The 14,312-nt window shown below is 36.9% G+C and overlaps 1 long non-coding RNA gene across 2 annotated transcripts in view; it reads left to right on the top strand.

Annotated features, from left to right (window-relative positions):
• The window catches only part of LOC127492294 (uncharacterized), a 65,608-nt gene extending 51,763 nt beyond the window's left edge, over positions 1-13,845 (top strand). Inside the window, exons 3-4 of one of the 2 annotated variants that reach the window (XR_007921475.2) lie at positions 10,563-11,614; positions 13,257-13,845. This is a non-coding gene — a long non-coding RNA (uncharacterized lncRNA). Of the gene's footprint in view, positions 1-10,562 lie in introns of both variants that reach the window. The other variant, XR_007921474.2, reaches the window with a different exon arrangement.
• Positions 13,846-14,312: the final 467 nt, after the last annotated feature.

Raw genomic sequence — 14,312 nt, 5'->3', positions numbered from 1 at the left:
TGTTCACCAATTGAGTAGTTAATATTTTAACGGATGAAAACAATTTCATTTATTCCCAAGTGATATTTCTCTTTTTCTGTGTGCTACTCTTGTAAATGACAGTTCTTTTCCTTTGAAGCCACTGAAATCACAGAGACAAACACAGTGTGAATATATCTAAGTTACATTTATTCCAGTTCCTGTCCTTGTCGATCTCTTTGGGCTACACTTTCAAGGAGTTAGATGAAGGGGCCAAGTTAGTTGGGGAGTACACACAATTCATAAGATTCAGGAAGAATGATACTTGGCTCTGCCCTTTCCTGGAAGTATGAAATCAGCCACACTCCTCGGAAAGAGGTGTGAGCCTGAGATTTTCTCCATTGTGATGTAATTAATGACTCCAGAGAAAGGCTTCAAGACTTTGGTTTGAAACTGCAAATTACTAGGAGCAACTGCCTGTTTTATATTCTAGTGTTTACAAATTGTGTAGGAGAAAAACAATAATAACCTTTAAGGAATCTTGGTAAAAGAAATGGAGTGACAGCGGAGAGCATTGTTCTCCATACTGCAAAGTATCTAAAGGCTCTGGAAGTGAAAGCACTTAGATTTTTGTTTGTTTGTTTTTGTATTTTTCCCTTTGGGCCATCTGCAAGTGAACCAGTCTAAATTGGTTTAATCAATCAATAGGAATTTGCAATTCTATGCTAAGTTCAGCAAGAGACACTAAAAGTCTATAAAATACAAAGAGGTATTCTGTGAAATTTGGGCATACAAGAGGCAGGCTTTATTCCTTTCATCAGTCTCTCAGACACCTCTCGGGTCTGAATACCAGACTTGTTCCCACATTTAAATATTCTTATGTTGCTTACCAAAGAGAAAAGATATCATTCTTGATCAGTAATTCTAATCTGAGATCTTCTGACCTATCAGGCTAAGGGATAAAGGTCCAAAGATCACCTATAATATCAATACAAATAAACAAGTGAAAAAAGGCTTTTTTCCAGATTGTCAAGAAAAAGCTGCTTGCACTTAAATCAAATAAAGGAATTTTTGTTTCTGTTTTTTTGTTTGTTTTTGCTTTGGGTGAAATAACAATTTATAGGAGTAACTAGTAACTATGGTTGAAAGGAGTTATCTTGTGCTGATTGGAAACCTTGAGAAGTATATACCTATGATTAGTAAACATGTCAAACAGCATATTGTCAAATTATTTAAAATTTAGAGTCCAAAAGGGAAAAATTGTGTGTTTCTGTAGATCAAAAAAATCTTAAGTATGCGATTCTTTATATAAAACTTCATACCATTTGCCCCAATGTCTAGGTCAGATACGGATGTGAATTTTCTCTCCTGACCCTAATATGATTTTGTAGACCCTATTCCTAGACTTAGTATGACTGAATTATAAATGTCACTTTGACTCAGATGGCCAGTGGATGGTTAAATATGTCAAATATTAGTATATTTCCATCCTTTCATCTGGGAATCAAACTTGCCTCTCAAAGATATTAATATTACACTAATATTAACAAATGATGACTTTGAGATGGACCCTGTTCTATATACTAAAACCCTGTTTTGAAGTATGATAGTATGAGGCAGAATTTTAGAAGCCTTGTAGAATCACAGAGACTTTTTTCAAAAGTCAATTTGTCCCATTATTTGATGGAGAATAATTTTATATTAAAATAAATAGGTTGCTATGAGAAAAATAAAAATACACACAAAGCTCTAAAATTTGAAACAAGATTCAAAGCTAAGTATTTGTAGCCTGTTGCTTAAGAGCAAGTGTTCAAATCCCCCATAATACATTACCTTTTATCTCACTTTAATGGAATTAATCAATAGCATGTTTTGAGATATAATTATTTGCAAATTACATATTTAATCTATTTATGCATATATTATTTTATTTATTTCTCACATCAGCTCTAGAATGTAAGTATTATTACAACCATTTTGAGGTATGGAGTTTGCTCATAGAAAGGTTGTACAACCTAACTAATGTCACTAATGATTTATGATGTTATAGAAAACTATAGTATTATAGAAATTATACTGCTACCCAAAGTCAGGTTTATTTGAATCTAAGATTTTTTTTCTTGACAATGATAATTAATTAATTTAAGGACTTGATGATTACTGCATAACCTATTGCAACGAGAGTTAGGGAGTTATATGCTCTTGAAATCTCTAGTTAGATTTTTGTGAAAACAAATTTTGACATTTGTACCAAATTATCCCTTGGCAGATATGTAGTTAAGGATAATTTGTCAGGATAAGTATCTATTTCAGATCAGCAAACAGAAATTCTGGCTGTTTTAACATTATCTTGGAAATTTGATTGTTAATCAGCATGCCAGTATACATTTAACTATGAATTAAGCGAATTAAAGCTTAGATCATGCAAGCTGAGATGTGTATTCATGTTAACACCAGTGTTCACTTCATGTTTGATACACCCAATATGTTTACCTGTTGGCTTGCTCTTCCAAACTCATGGAATAAACTTTAAGTGCTTTTCATGTTCTAAGGTAGAAGGGTCTTGTTTTTATAACTGAATGTAGATTCTGATCCCTTCTTTATAATGCTCTTCACTTACTCCAGCATCATTTGGTTCCATGGCTTTAAAAATATCTACATGTTGTGATTCCTTAACTTATCTATCTCATTTATCCTCTTCTAATAACATTAAAAAAGTTTCGGTATTTGGGGACGCAGTTAAGACATTGCCTGGGACAATCAGATCTCCTGCCAGAATATCTAGTTTGAGGTCCAACTCCATGTCTGATCCCAGCTTCTGGCTCATGCAGATCCCTAGAGGCAGCAGATGGCAGACCAAGTGCTTGAGTCCCTGCCACCCCTGTGGGATACCTGGATTGAGTTCTGAGCTCTGGGCTTTAGCCTGACTCAGGCATTTGGAGAGTGAATTAACAGATGAACGATTTCTCTCTCCTTCTGTGTCTTTCCTGTCTCCCTCTCCCTCTCTCTCAAATATATTTTAAAAATTAAGTAAAAAAAAGTAAGTATTTCTCTGAATCTTTGGCCTTTCCATATCTAAATGAAGAAAATCAAACTATTTCTCCCTAAAATACAAAGGATAGCTGATCCAAAAACAATAAAAATGCAGACAACACTCTTCTTTATTATTTGCCTAAAAACAGGAAAAAGACTCACATAGACAAAAGATTATTTTACCATATCCAACTTTTCTTGCTTAAATGCTGGATTAAAATTCTTTTCTTTCTTTCTTTTTTTTTTTTTTTTTATTTTTGACAGGCAGAGTGGACAGTGAGAGAGAGAGAGACAGAGAGAGAAAGGTCTTCCTTTTGCCGTTGGTTCACCCTCCAATGGCCGCCGCTGCAGCCGGCGCACCGCACTGATCCGATGGCAGGAGCCAGGATCCAGGTGCTTTTCCTGGTCTCCCATGGGGTGCAGGGCCCAAGCACCTGGGCCATCCTCCACTGCACTCCCTGGCCATAGCAGAGAGCTGGCCTGGAAGAGGGGCAACCGGGACAGAATCCGGCGCCCCAACCGGGACTAGAACCCGGTGTGCCGGCGCCGCAAGGTGGAGGATTAGCCTATTGAGCCACGGCGCCGGCCTAAAATTCTTTTCTTTATAATAGCTTATCAGCTCAGAAATGGGCGCACCAGAGGAATCTTCAAGTAGATGTTCTCATAATTTCACCATCCAACAGTTTTCCTGCCTTTGAAACCTGAATCTGTTTTCCTTAGTCTGTCACTTCTATAAAATTTATTGCTTTGTGTTGAAAATACTATTTAATGCAGACCTAGGGGCCAATGCTGTGGCATAGTGGGTAAAGTTGCCAGCATCCCTTATGGGAGCTAATTCAAGTGCTGGCTGTTCCACTTCCAATCCTGCTCTCTGCTGTGGCCTGGGAAAGCAGTAAAAGATGGCCCAAGGACTTGGGCACCTGTGCCCATGGGAGACCTGGAAGAAGCTCCTGGTTCCTGGCTCCTGGCTTCAGATCAGCATAGCTCTGGCTATTGTGGTCATTGGGGGAGTGAACCAGCAGACAGAAGATTCTCTCTCTCTCTCTTTCTCTCTCTCTCTCTTTTTCTCTCCCTCTTTCTCTTTCTCTGCCTCTGCTTCTCTGTAACTCTTTCAAATAAATAAATAAATAAATAAAATATTAAAAAAAAATACCAAGCAGGCCTAAGTCAATGCCTTGAGTTGCTTTTCTCCTTCATGATGTGTACTGCACACATTAATCAATTTGTTTATTTTTCTCTAATTATTTTGCTTATTTTGGGATTCTCTCACAATTAAGAATTTAAGATGACTGAGGGGGGCTGGCACTGTGGCACAGCAAGTTAAATCATCTGCCAGTGGAACCGTATGGGCGCCAGTTCTAGTCCCAGCTGCTCCTCTTCCAATTCAGCTCTCTGGTATGGCCTGGGAAAGCAGTGGAAAATGACCCAAGTGCTTAGGCACCTGCACCCACATGGGAGACCCGGAAGAAGTTCCTGGCTCCTGGCTTTAGATCAGCACAGCTCTGTTCATTGCAGCCATCTGGGGAGTAAGCAAGCAGAAGGAAGACCTCTCTCTCTCTGCCTCTCCCTCTCATTGTCTGTAACTCCACCTCTCAAGCAAATAAATAAAATCTTTAAAATAAATGACTGAGGAAAAACTGTAGTTACTCCACTTCTAAGTCTAATTACCTTCCACCCTTAGTGTGAGCAAAATAAGGCTAATAATTACACCTCTCTACACCCCAACCAATGTGCTCTATCACTTCAATCTTTATTTCAGTACAAGTTGTAATTTTGGTCCTCTATCAGAGCTATTCCTTATGTTCAAAGTGCTATTCCTTGTGATATGTGCATGGCTGATTTCTTCTTAGCACAAGACAAAGAAAACTGAAAGTCATTTTGTTGGAAATTAGTTGATTTTCAATAATTTGTAATGGTGATTACCCTCATGTGGATTATGTACCCTAAAAAGATTAAGGTTGAATTTATGAAAGTAAAAACTGCAGATTTTCTGTGGGATAGAGTTCTGTGTTTATCTATTGTTTATTGGTATGGTCTTTTGGTATTGTTGTTTGTCCCCTGGAGTAAATTTGGTGGGTGAAGTACAATTAGAGAGAAATTTGCTCTTGAGAGGACTCATAGAACTGATAAAGAAAGGAATTATATTTTTAAAAATTTATGAGAAGTCTGAGAAGTTTTAAGATTTCAAATGTTGTGTTGCATCTCTGTGTATGGCCAACCAAAGGTAGTATGGTTATTAGGTCAAATCCACATCATTTTTGCTCTTTATGTTTCACTATCATTAATATTATAGTCTACATTACCTTTTGAGACAGATTTTTCATGAGCAGTCAGCAATCATAGCCACCCATTTATTTCATCTCCTTCAAAACACCTCATTTAGTTTTACTCATATAACCTAGCTGTATCTGATGTTACAACTTTGGTTTACATCCTGTCCACTCTCATTCTAGGGAAATCAGGTTTCAAAGTTTAACTGTTTTTCCTTCAAGAACCATGCCTGTGATGAAGTAAATATTCAATAAATATTTGTCAGAAAAATAATTTTTTAAGAAAGATTTATTTATTTAGTTGAAAGAGTGATAGAGAGTAAGGGGGAGAGAGAGAGACAGAGAGAGAGAGATTTTCCATCCATTGGTTCACTCTTCAAATGGCCATAACTAGGCTATTGCCAGGAGCCAAGAACCCTATTTGGATGTCCCACATGCATTGCAAGGGCACAAATACTTAGGCCATCTTCCAATGCCATCCCAGGCATATTAGCAGGAAGCTGGATTGGAAGTGGAGCAGCTGGATCTTGACCAACCACTCTAATATGAGACTGGTAGTAACTTAACCACACTGATGACTTTTAAATGAATGGTCATCAGCCATAATGTGATTTACCTCAAACAATGATTGAAATCTGATTTTCTAATAGAACATTTCTTAAATCTGAGTATAATTTTCCTACCACTCCATTCTATTACCGATCTGTACACTAACTCCAGATACCAAGGTTTCTTTAATAGACCCATAATTATATGTAGATGTTAACCCTGACACATTGTTCAAGCTGATCTATAAATACTTAGCATATTTTTACTACACGAGTGAAATCAAATATCTATCGAAAATTTTATTTATTTTGAAAAGCAGAGAGAAAAACCGACATACAGAGATCTTCCCTCTGTGATTGCACTCTCCAAATGCCTTGCCTACAGTAGTTATGGCTGGGCCAAGCAAAAGCCTGAGTCTCCCAAACAGGTGGCATGGAGCCAAGTACTTGACTCATCATGTGGTGCCACCAAGACACACATTAGCAGAAAGCTATAATCAGGAGTAGAACTAGGAACTCCCATATAGGATGCAGATATCCCAAAGTGAAGTCTCAATTGCTTTATCAAACACCCACTTGCGAATATGTATTTTATTATATAAAATCTCACTAACTGCAAATGAATAGAGTAAACTTTAAGTTTTTTCTTCCTTAAAACTAAGCTCAGACATATCTTATCAACAACTTGGTTTTCATGCTCCCAGACTTATTTTCTAATTTATGTTTATTTACATTTTATTTGAAAAGCAGAGAGACAGACACACAGAGAGATAGAGTGATAAACAGTAAGAGATATTTCGTACACTAGTTCTCTCTTCAAGTGCCCACAACAGCAAGGGTTGGGTCAGGCCAAATCCAGAAGCCTGAATTTATTCTGGTTCTATATGGGTGGCTTGGACCAAGCTAATGGAGTCATCAACTCCTGCTTTCCAGGGTGCACAGTAACAGGAAGCTGAACAGGAAGCAGAGTAGCAGGGTCTCCAACAATGCATTGGGATATGGGACATTGTCATCTCAAGCTTTGACTTAACCTCTATGATAAATGGCTGCTCTTCCAGACTTGTTTTCAAATGAAGGCTTACTTTTCTCACCAGTGTTGGTTCTTCACAAGAATACTTCCCCACAAAAACCTTCTTTGACTCCCACAGAGAAATCTCACATTTCTGTTTGCTGATCCCACTCCCTGCTATTGTGCCTGCGAAAGAAGTGAAAGATTGCCCAAGCAGACACAAAGTCCTGGCAATGTGTCCAGAACTGTGTTTTTCACTATAGGTGCCCTTGCCATCTATTTGGGATATCCAGATAGAGTTCTAGGCTCCTGGATCCTTCCTGGTCCAGCACTGGCCATTGTGACCAGTTTGGGCACAAACTAGTAGATTCTCTTTCTTTCTCTCTCTCTTTTTTTTTCCTCTCTCTCTCTCTCTTCCCTTTTGTGTAACTCTGCCTTTCAGATAAATAAAATAAATCTCAAAAAATTAAAATGAAAATTTATATAAATTGGGTAGAAAGAAGAACCAGACAAGGTAGAACATTAAGAAAGTGTGACATTTATAAATTTCTCTAAATGGAGGAAATGAATAGAGACAAAGAGAAAGCAGAGAAAAATAGAAATGTAGAGGCAGTGGAAGAGTTAAAGACAAAGAGGGAGAGAAAAAAAAGGAAAGCAAGGAAGGGGGATAAGGAAAGGAGAAGAGAAAACATTATCAAAGAAAGCAAGTTGAGGGAAACAAAAATTCAGATTATTTGGAATGTTTCAGATTGTGTTAATTTTTACATTTCAAAGAGAAATTCTGTGTGTGTGTGCATGTGTGTATGTGCACCTCTCTAAGTCTCTCATGCAACACCTGACTGGTTTTACAGCTGATTGGCCAATTGTGTTAGAAAACTGTTCCCATGGTGTAAAATCTTTTCAGTTCACAGTGACAGGAGGAGATAGCCCCTGTGTCTTATGCCTTTACTTTAGTGAAAAACACAGTTCTGGACACATTGCCAGGACTTTGTGTCTGCTAACTTATTGACACAAGCATGTAGGGTCAATAGAAATTCTCCTTTGGTCCAAATTGAGTTGACTTCGAAGCCAGAAGCCACAGGCTTGAAAAGGAAACCCAGAGACAAATGAGGCTGAATGGACAAAAGAAATTGGGGAACCCTCTTTTACCACAGAAATGGAGCAGACATGTGTTAGAGGTGCTTGTATTTAACAATTAAACACATTTCATTATTTTACATCTTAACCAAGGAGAAAGTGTGCATTATTTATAGGAAATAAACAGAATGAAAACACAAGAAAAGAGAAGTCACTTTGACTTGGGTATTGGCAAATATCCAACTAGCAATAACTTGAAGATTTAATATTATTACATGCACAAAAAAATAAAGCCTAATGCTCATCCAAGCATATTTCAATCAAAGCTCTCTCTGGGAATCTTCCTACTGACAATACAATTTCGTGAAAAATAAACAATAAGATGCAGAAACTACAGTAAGCAGTTTAGGAAATTACATATCAAATATCTTCCTAAGAGCCTGCGGGTCTTATGAGCAGAAGTTTTGCCTAACAGGTCTCATTGCATATGCAGATTTAAATAATTCACTTGTTTAAGAAATCTCCTATTCTCTATTTACTCAAGCTCTTCAGCGGTGGGTTGTCGCCAACAGCCTTGCCAAGAGTCAAAGGAATAAAAGATTCTTTTTCTTGTTTTGAAGGAAGTGTTAGGAAAATAAGGAACAAGTCTGGGATTTTTCAGTGAAGTTAGGTAATAATAGTATACTCGGTTAAAACCTGCTCCCCAGAAGTGCGATTTCAGGAAAAAGGGCAGTTCATGTAGACGTGCAAACACAGATGCTGAATAGCTACATGGGCATGGCTACCTAGCCAACTGGTTATCCTATCTCTTAATGTACAGGTGGAGATCCTAGAGGGAGACACTGTCCAAGTATAAGCACTGGAATGAGAACACAGTCCTTCAAAATGTTATTTAATATTGTCCCTGCAAAAAGGTACATACATGTCATTATCTGTGTGTGTATATATAATTTATATATATACCTATATATAAATATATAAACTTAATGTATTTATATACTTTCAGATTTCTAAGCTATTTAATTTTTATTAATTTCAATAAATCCCCAGTTTCCTCAAGTACTCAGAATTTTGCTGATGATTTAGCCATTAATAGAACAGTAAAATAAAAAGACAACAACGATAAACTCATTAGATGTTCTCTAAAAGAAGAAATTAACAAAATCAATGTTGGTAACACAAGTTGTACTGAGGTATCTTATTTAATAATTTTCAGTTAGAAAGTCCAAATAAAAATGCTGATTATCCAAATTTTTACACTTTAAAAAGATGCATTTTTATTTCAGTTCCTTTTGTTAACAAAAGAATTATTGGATTAAACATGCATTGGAAGGCATATGAAAACACTTTTCTTAAATCACTTTTTTTTCAGACAGAGAGATCATAGTCTAAAGTGTTGTTAGTTATTAAAAAAAAAAAAGGGATGAATGCATGTTGTGGAACAGCAGGTTAGGCCTCCACTTGGGATGCCCACATCCTCCATCAAAATGCTTTGAATCAGATCTACCCTCTACTTTCATACCAACTTCCTTTTAATGTACAGGTCATAGCCCCAGTAGATTTCTGCCCACCAGGTAGCAAACCCTAAATGAGTTCTTGGATCCTGGCTTCAGTCTGGAACAGTCCCTGGGCAATAAAAAATGAAACAGCAAATAGAAGCTTTGTCCTCTCTATGTCTCTCCCTCTCTATCACTCTGCCACTCTGCCTTTCAAATAAATAAATAAACAGACACACAAATAATAAAAACTTTCAAAAACTTATAATAGGTGTACACTAAGAATGATGTGTTCTTTATGGTTTCCAGACTATTTTACACTTTTAGTTTTTCTCCGTAAAAATCTATATGTATTCTAAGACATCAACTGTCTTAACCATTATCATCATCATCACTGTGGCTAGGAAAGTGAAAAATTCTAAGTAAAAGAAATCATGCTACTGTGGTGGAGTTCACACACTTGGTAGGGTAAGTTGGCCTTTTTAAATGGAAAGCTAATATACAATTTGAAGTCCCATCCTATTCACTCAAAGTGGAGCCAGCACTCATATGGGATGCCAGCATTGCAGGCTGGCCCCTACTGATATGAATTTTAGATGAAGTCCTTTAATGTTTATGAGACTAATATAGCAAAATAATCTCTGGTGAAATTATGGTCATAATGATCATAAAGTGGATAGGAAATTTGGTGACCATTTTCATAGAAAATTGCAAATAATTTGATGTCCAGTTCAATTCCTATATTAAGTTTCTCTGCTCTATGGTAATTTATCTCAATGCGTTTCTCTATTATTTGAGGACTTATATAATTAGGCACTTAATTTATGATTTTATCAAGTGTCTTAGATTTGACACCATCTACCCTCACCACTAAATATGCATTCTTTGAGAAAAGAACTGATATCATGAATTGACTTATTTGGATAATAAAGGGACCATATTCAGAAGCTGAGTAAAAACTCATTAAATAATTTTGGGATGGTTAAATTGTTAGTTCATTGATGTCCTAATTATGAAAATGGAACTTTGTGCTTTGTACAGGAACAAATAGTATCACTAAAGTGAATTTTATTATTTATTTAATTTATTTTCAACAAACCCTTAAGTAGCCAAATCATTTCTAAATAAAAAGAAATCTTCCATCTCTCTGTTCTTTTCCTTTCTTTGACAGTAAATGGCATCTCTGTCCTTCCATGATGATGAGACAAAAATAATAACCCTGTTCAATTAAGCGTGGACTTCCAAGTCTGTCACAGTTGTATCAACTCGATTTGCAACATACTGAAAAGCAAATCTGCTTCTGTTCTATCAGGATTGGGGCATTTGAAAAACAATTTCAAGTTAAGTATGTGTGCTATTGGCTTTGGGATAAAAATACTAAAAATTGGGATGAATTATGACTTAATTTGAATATTGTACTGATTAGCTTGTGTTTGGTAATTCTTGATAAGGCTTGTCCCCATTCCCCTGGTAATTGAACACTGACTGCAGTAATCAAGGTAGTCCAATGTTCATCCAACATCAGGCCAGGAAGGAATGAAGTGCTTGGCAATAATGATGTATCTTGGAAAGCACATGCCTTGCATTGTGGGGGATAGGCTTGCTTCCTGGGATTAGTAGTCCATGGTGATTTTTATTATGTGGTTTTTGTTGACTGTGAGCTTTAAGACTGCTCAGCTGAGCTGCTTCAATGTTCTCATCTCCCGATCCCTCATTACTTTGAGCCAAAGATTTATTGTTCTCTACTTTGGAGGGTGTTGCTTGTATGCAATTATGTTGGCTTAATTGTAGTTCATTCTTCCTCATATATTGTTGTGTGACCTCTTGCTCACTTTATTGTGGGCTGTCGCTGTCAGGCCTAATCCCTGGGAAGATGTAAGTACATTAGAATTCATTACAAAAAGAAAGAGAAATACAAATTGGGGTGGAAGAAAGCTCACAAATGGGGAGGCAGCTTAACCTACTGCTACTGCCTATAGAGACAGAAAAACAAAACCTCTGGATAAAATGGTTGCCAGTGCAGCCCTGATCCAAGTTGCAACCCCATTGTCACCAATATAAAGTTCTATCATGGAAAACACTGAAGTTAAGCTGGGATAATCTTAGCAAATGTTAATGTGTTTGTCTCTTGCTTCTGCGTTCCCAGGGACATTTGCAAGGAAGGTGATTGAAAATGAAGTAACTAGGACTTGAACCAGCACTCTGCTATGGGATACTGGCATGGTAAGTGATGGTTTAACCTGCTGTGCCACAACATTGGCTTTAGACCCTTTCAGGAGCTGATTTTAGGAAAACATCAGAAACTCATTAACTCACACTGAGATAATTACTATATCCACCACATAGGTTATACCCTCATCAGACAGGTCAAGGTTTCTTAAGATTGAGCATGAATTAGAATCACTTGGATAGCTCATAAAACAGAGGGCCCCAACCACAGTATCTCCTCTGCAGCTGTTGTGAGGAAGGGGCTGAGAATTGCATTTGTACCAAGTTCTGAAGCAATGCTGATGCCACCTATGTAGCGATCAGACGTTGAGAACCAGTTAGCACATGAATTGCCTTCTTTCTTCCAATATTAGCAGTAGGAGCAAGCCAGCCTCCCAGCAGAGCCTCATCCAGACCTGTCCTTGCCTGGCTCTGTCCCTCTCTCTAAGACTCACTCTTTGGGTGGAAAGTTCTCTGGTAGCCTATATACAACCTTGGACTGCCTTCCATCAGCTTTGTGTTCCTCCTGGAAATATCTCTGTTTCTAAGATAACAGTAAGTACTGTTGTGGGAAAGAATGGATGTCTTGGATACAATTCAGTGATGTAAGCAGATATTTCTGCAACAAAACATAACTGCCCAGTGGCCTTTCCAAGCTGAGCCTGACCTCTCATGTGGTATGCCCTGGACTTCTGGGCATTTCCATTCCCCCACCTCTACTATAGGGGAGCACAGGCACATTACTGAGGACCCTTGAGATACAACTTTGCCTAAAATTGCATATGATACTATAATTTTTTCAATATAAGGTATTCTGAATTTTCCACCATTGAATAAACCACATTTCATGAACGTGATTGTCTCTTCTGGGATAATCTCTTAGATCATCAGGGGCTTTTCCAATTTTAAAGCTTAGATTTACTCAGTCTAAAAAATGTGGGCATGTTCTTTCTGCTTTGGCATGAGCCTGTTGCTATATTCACTCCTTAAATCATTTTTGAGTCTTGCTGTAACTTTTCCCCTTCACAGTTTTTGCATGTCCTGTACCTCAGTTTGGGCCAGGTATTGTCAATCTATTTTGGGACATTCGACCTATTGCTATTGCTCTTAAATTCTCAGTGCTTCCAGACATATAGCCAATGTGGAAGATGTAGAAGAAGTAAGGCATTGTGATGAAATTTTAGAGCAGACATATGCCTTGATAATTCCATCTTCCAAATTGATGCTTCCTTACTATCTTTAAAATCCCAGTATTCCACATGTTGCTCTCATTGACCTAGGCAAGTGGTTGGCATATAGAAGATATTCAATCAATGGTTGTATGTTATAAAAATGATTAGATTTATTTACCCCAAGGGTTTGCTTCAAATAGGTTGCTGGGTGTTCTTAGACTGACTGCTGGCATCTGAAGCTGACTTCACATAACATGTCATTGTGATGAAGGCTTTAGGAGTAAGTTTCCAAGTATTCCTTCAGGGGTATTCAAGGTGGAGCTGTGGAAAAACACAGACATACAAAGGACACATTTTCAGATCCTAGAGTTTGCCTAAGGCTTATCCCCCAGTGGTCTCCACTTGTTATCACCCTGCTTTGGCTTCTGTCTTTTTTGACTTGAATTTGAGCCTGTTTCAGTTATCTCTCTCCCTCCTGTCTACAGTTACCCATTCTGAGTACCTGGTCCAAGTCCTACCTACCCTGCTTCTAATCCAGCTTCCTGTTGATGCGCCTGGAAGGCAGTAGTTAATGACCCAAGTACTGAATTCTTGCCACTCACATGAGAAACCAAAATGGAGTTTTCTGACTCTTGGCTTCATCCTGGCCCAGCCAAGCCTATGCAGGCATTTGGAGAATAAACCAACAGATGTAATGTCTCTTGATTTTTCTCTGTCTCTGCCTCTTCTGTCACTCTGCCTTGAAAATAAATAAATACATCTTTAAAAAAAATCTTTTCTAGTTAGCAAAGTGCATTTTTCTCTTTTTTATTATACAATAACTTTTATTCTCATTTTCACTACTGCAATAATGATTCCAACAATAACTAATCATAGCTTGAAACTTTAATGTATTGTTAGTGATATACCTGAATTAAGAAAAGAACATTATGCAATTTGAAGTGACTATTAGGAATAATTAAGTTCCACTTCCAATAACATATAACCCTTGAAAATACTCACAAGTTCCTGTCAAAATATCTGGAAGTCTTTACCTACCTCTTCATTTGCTTTTAATTAAAAAGGCTAGAACCAACATTGCCATAAAATATATACATATATTTTTTAATTTCATCATTCATCATTCCATTGAATATTAGCATCTAAAAATGTAATATTTTATTTTACATTTATTTATTTCACATTGTTTTGAAAATGCAGACTAATGAGTTAATTATGCATTAAAATACTCTCAGAAATTTTGGTAATTATAAATAATATTGTTTCACTGAAAAATATGCAAGATGTTTTTTCAAATAAAAGATTTATAGACACATTGTCAGAAAAGTCTATTGGTGGTTTTACATAAAACTTCACTTTCTTGATTTTCTTTTTGCCATGATCTGATTGTTGAACAATTTTTCCTTGCATTGTAGTCACAATAAATAATAATTACAATAAATGATTTTTGAACAAATTGAGTATAATTTGAAATGACTCAGTCATTCCACTGTGAATATTTTCCAAAGGAAATTAAATCAGTATTTGAAAGAGTTTTCTGT

This window comes from Oryctolagus cuniculus, chromosome 10, assembly GCF_964237555.1.
Source record: "Oryctolagus cuniculus chromosome 10, mOryCun1.1, whole genome shotgun sequence".
Classification (NCBI taxonomy): domain Eukaryota; kingdom Metazoa; phylum Chordata; class Mammalia; order Lagomorpha; family Leporidae; genus Oryctolagus; species Oryctolagus cuniculus.
This window is presented reverse-complemented; position numbering and strand designations above follow the sequence as displayed.